Source organism: Rhizophagus irregularis, chromosome 23, assembly GCF_026210795.1.
Source record: "Rhizophagus irregularis chromosome 23, complete sequence".
NCBI classification, from domain to species: Eukaryota; Fungi; Glomeromycota; class Glomeromycetes; order Glomerales; family Glomeraceae; genus Rhizophagus; species Rhizophagus irregularis.
The window spans coordinates 2197123-2203166 of record NC_089451.1 but is presented as its reverse complement, the minus strand read 5'-3'; positions in this window follow the sequence as shown (position 1 = coordinate 2203166).

The window sequence follows — 6044 nt, the reverse complement described above, 5'->3', positions numbered from 1 at the left end:
TATGATAATAAATTTGAAACGAAAATATGAGAAAAAGGAGGAAATATATGAGAAAAAAGAGGAAATATATGAGAAAAAAGAGGAAATATATGAGAAAAAAGAGGAAATATATGAGAAAAAAGAGGAAATATATGAGAAAAAGGTGAACTAGAAAATTCGAAAAGGATGAGGAAAAAGGGGGAAATACATGAATCAGAAATTCAGAAAAAGGAGGCAAGCTGTCATGCAAGGTAATTTCCGCCATTCTATACTAAAAAAGAAAAAAACTTGCGAAATATTGCGAAAAATGGATGAACTAATGCGAAATATTACGAAAAATGAATGTACTAATGCAAAAATTTTGCATCGTGATATTACGAAAAAATATTGTAACACTTTCATAAGAGAACTTTAAAAAAAATCTCGTAAAAGCACATAGTACAATCGAAATATTAATCAAATCCAATTTATAAAAAAATAACATGTTACACATGTTGGGGCTTTTATGCATGGAAAAAAAAGTTGCAGCCAGTGAACTCATTTGGCTGATCAGATTAATAGTGATCTTGAGCGCTTATAACCTGATTATCGCATAAATTTGTGGCTGATCATCCGTCCATTATTGTAAAAGTGATTTGCCGTGTTAAGCCAATAAATTTGCGGCTGATTATCAGATGATTAGCCGATTGAATAAGCCATCCGAATTACAGCCCGTTACAGCAAATTCAAAATATGCGAAACACTCAGCACTTTTGCTGTCAGATTCACTTGGCAGGTCGCCGGCAAATTGAAATAGTAAATAAAATAATAAACAATATTTATATGGTACATCATAGACTTGTTACATTTATTTTTAGATTTGCCAACCCACGAACTCGGCAAGTTCCCGACAGCAAAATTGCTGAGTGTTTCGCATATTTTAAATTTTGCTATAATGCGTAAAATTGTGAATGATTCCGCGATATTAGCCACCAGATTTTTACAGCCAGTTCCATTCATTAATGCGTAAATTTGCGTAGTCGTGTCTATTCAAATAACTCAATCAATTGTAATCCATTCAATTAATTCATTAAATTTTTACAATGAATTTGCAATATAATTTTATTAGCACACATAATCTCATATAAATTAAATAGTGAATTGATACTTTTCATCAAATTTGACGCGTTAATTTAGTAATATGAGTTTCAAATGCCCCCTTTGTATGCGAATATTCAGTCAACGCTTTGCATATACTCAACACGCCCAAAAATGCTTAAAAAATGTAGAAGTAGAAGTAAAAGATGATGATGATAATAATGATAGTGAAAAATATAGCAGTGAAATGGATACAAGAAGTAATCTAAGTAGTGAATATGAAAATGATAAAGTTGAGGTAATTATGTTATTCCAGATTATTCTTTTTAAAGAAAAAGCTCAAATTATACTAACTCATTTTGGTTTATAATTTTAGGTGGATGATGATAATAATGTACAAAATATGTCATTTGACAGTATTGGAAGTGCAATATCAGAGATGAGCCTTGAAGATAGTAACTTTGAAAATATATTAGATTCATCTGAAGAGCCTGAAATTTTTGAAGAACCCAAAAATCTCAATACCAAAACTTGCACAGAATTTCCTAATGATGCTTATAAAGATCTAATGTTATTAGTAACGAAATATAAAATAAACAATAAAGGTGGTAATGAAATAATACGTTTTTTTAATAAACATTCAAATCTTACAGAATCACCATTACCAAAAAATATTGAACAGGGACGAGCATTTATGAATAATATGAAGTTTTCTAATTTAGAATTTAGTAAAGTTCTTATAACAAAACATAAGGATAAAGATTATTTTCTTTATTATCAAAACTTAATACAGTGCATCAAAAATATCTTAACTGTTCCTGACATAACACAAAATTTTGCGCTATCTTACGAAAACTATGAGGTAAATAGTAAATATTAGTTAATTCAATAATTTAAATAATATTTATTTTAATTTATTTATATTATTTTATAGTATAATAGAGAAAGTATTTACAGTGAACAAAACACTGGAAAATGGTGGAAAACTACGCAAGAATCCTTACCTACTGGTTCCAAATTATTATCAATTATTTTATATTCAGATGCAACAACTACAGATACATTAGGAAAAAGTCAATTGCATCCAATATATATTTCATTAGGCAATATCCCAATATGGCGTCGTAATAAACAGGATGCAAAGCAACTTTTGGGATATTTACCAATTTTAGAAGCTGCAAATAAAGATCTGGTTCGTGATACCTTTCATAAATCTTTACGTCATTTACTAGAACCAATTATTTTATTAAAAGATAGTATAGACCTTTTTATAAATAATGAAAATACCTGGTTTTATCCTAGAGTTTCAACTATTATTGCAGATTGGCCAGAAGCCGCAAGTTTTTGTTTAGTTTATAAATCCTCCAATTCAAGCCTTCCATGTCACTCCTGTTTAATTAAAAGGGACAATCTTGCAAATATAAACTTATCGGTTAATGATGTAATACTAAGAACTCATGATGAAATGCGTAAATATTTTGAAAATGATACACAAAAATCTGTTTGCATAGAATCTGTACCTAATTTTTTTTGGGATTTGCCGTAAGTATGCAAAAGTAGAAATAATTATAATAACATATATATATATTAATTATAAATATTTATATTATCAAAGAATATAAATATCTACTTGGCTACTGTTCCTGACAGAATGCATCATTTAGATTTGGGTTTATTTCGTTATCAAATTATCTTCACGTGCGATATCTTAAAATTGCAACATGTTAATGGTAATAAATTAGTTGAAGAAGTAGATCGCCATCTAGCAGCAATTCCACGTTTTCCCGCCATTAAAATTTTTTCCAATGGACTGCAGTCAATTGCAAGATTAACTGCTAATGAATATCGAAGTTTGATGAAAGTCATGATATTTGTTATTGATAATTTATATGATGAAAATAATAACGAAGTAGATAATTTTGTAAATAATGATGATCTTGTGAAATTGTACGAATATTGGAATGAAATGTATATTTTAAGTAGATATGAAGAATTTAGTGAAAGTGACTTGGAGAAATTTAATGTATGTATTAAAATTTTAGTAAAATCGAAAATTTAAATTAAATAAATTAAATTAACATTTAAATTTTAGGATGCAATACATAAATGGGCGCGGATGTTTGTCAAGGCTTTTAAATTTGTTTCTCCTTCCAATTTGAAGTTGCCTAAATTGCATTCATGGGTTTATCACATTATTGACTCAATACGATCTTATGGCGCAATAAATGGCTATACCACAGAAACTTACGAAAGTCTCCACAAATATTTCGTTAAAATACCCTACCGAATTAGCAATAAAAAAGATGTCGAACCTCAGCTTTTACAAACTGTAAGTATTTGGAAATTTATTTATTGTATATATTTATTATATAACTTAAGATGGAAATTAAATTAATAGATAAAACGTCAAGCAATATCTATTAGAATGTCTCAACATTCAGTGAATCCGGCAAAAACACCTCGCACTTGTAAATTTTCTGCAAGACTCTTTGATTTCTCTTTACAAGATGCAAATACATTTTTTAATGAAAAAAAAGATTCCGTAGACAATAAAATGCAGACCGGTTTTGCTAGATTTATAAGTTGTCTGGATTCATATCTAGATTTACTTGATGGGTTCACAATTATTGGTGAAACCCGAATAAACATATACGGATCGGTAATACTGGAAAATGGTGCCATAATGCGTGCCACAAACAGGTATCATAATAAAGTATGGTTTAGCGACATAGCTATTTCAATGGATTCTGAAGAATCAAATGATTATATATCAGACAAAGGACTTTGTTATGGACAGGTATTTTTCCAATTTATGTAATAATTTATTATAAAGTATTAATAAATATTTATTATTTATAGGCCTTATTGTTAGCAGAAGTATTAACAGACCCACCGCTAAATCTCGCATTAATTCAATGGTACGATTTTAAATCTAAAAGGAACCCATATTTATATGGATGTCCTCACTTAAAATTGATAGAATTATATAACTTTGTAGCTATAGAGTCTATACATGGTGTCGTTCACATAGTACCCCGATTTGATAAACAAAATGAATATTTCGTAAATAAATATATTTTTTAGTCACTTGATATAGGAGTTTTAATAAAATTATATCCTTAAAGAATTTATGGTCACGTTTCCCATATCATAAATAAAATGCAGATTTATTTATTTAATTATTAACAACACGGGTGTGACATAAATAAATCGTGACTGAAATTTGTGTTCAATTTGTGTTCAATTTGTGTTGATAATTCTGGTAAAAAATTATTAATTTTGGCCAAATTTCGTTAAATTTGTTAAATTTGTGTTGAGTTTGTGTTGAATTTGTGTTGCGTAATTTTTTATTTATCACAAGGGGATGATATTTAGTAATTGCATGTACGACGTACAAGATTTTTTTTTATGATTTTTTTAAGAAATGTACGCAAAATATTTAATCAGAATATAATTGTTTTATTTTTAAATATGATATATTGATGATTTTTTTTAAAAAAAAAATTGATTTTTTTAAAATTCAATAGAATGTGCTAATAATAAATTGGTTTATTTTTAAATATAATATATTGATATTTATATTTAAATAACCAAAACATGTACATGATTTTTAATTATTTTTAATTGAAATCATGTACATGATTTTTAATTATTTTTAATTGAAATCAAACTAAGATTTTTTTTTAAAAAAAATTAAAATAAATTAAGTGATTTATATTTATATTTAGAATCATGATATTTATATTTAGATAATCCATATCCGCATGAGATTTAATTAATATGTTTAATGATGAAAAGTCTAATAAATTAAATTTTAATTGAAACGAGAAATAAAATCAAACCAAAGAGGTATTGTTCAAATTTTATTTAAAGTGACATTTTACGACTTTCTTTCAAATTTTTACTCATCCCAAAATCAAATTACTAATAATGCCTCGCCACACACGTCGTCGTTCCCACTATAACGTCCATTGGAACTGGGCTATGATGGACGAACTTGTTGACATACGCCGAGACAGAAACCGCGCCTACCACAATATTAATGGTAGAAGCCGCCAAGATTTTTGGGACTCTGTTGCCAATAGGTTCATATGACTAATATCTATAATTTCTTTAAGAAAGAATTTAAATTCAAATTAACCAATCCATTTAATTGAATCAGAATAAATAGAATATTTCGAACGAGGGTTTCCGGGCAACAGTACAGCCAAAAGTGGAGGAACCTCGTCAGGGATTACCATGTAAGTAAATAAATAACATTACATTCATATAAATTAAATGTATTTACCGAATATTCAAACTGATTTTGATATTTAGAACTATGTCCTTTATCGTAATGGTAACCCTGGGCGGCGGCTGTGGACGCGTACCGGCGCAAAATATTATCGCGAATTTAGAACGAGATTTTGGGAGAGGCCGGGTAATTATACTATAATAAAATTTATAATTAATATTTACGTTCATGTTTTAAATTTGATAAATTTGATCAATTTTAGTCACGCGTGACGATCGTAGGGCAAGGAGAAACTTACCTACGTATCGTAGAAGAAGATAATTATTTTTATTTTTTTATTATTTATTAAGTGAGTAGCTAGGCCCAGTCCGTACCAAATATCGGCTGGAGACTCACGTTTTTTTGGGCTGTGACTGATACTGACGTCCACGCCGTACAGCCTGGGTACTATTTTATAAAATAGTAGCGAACAAGTATCAAATGTGTATTTTTTTTATTAAGTTATAATAAAAATTAGAATTTACTTTAATTTTTAACATAAAAATTGTAAATAATAAAAAATTCGTAAATAAAAATAAATTTGCTTTCCCAAACTTAAAAAAAAAGGTGTTTATATAAAAGAAAAGGTGTTTATATTATTTTTGATTATTCAATAGTATCACATGCCCCTTGTATACGTTCTACTGCATATGCAGTTTACAATCTCGTAAATTTTCGAAATATTTCAACCGTAATATTACGCAGGTTTACAGTT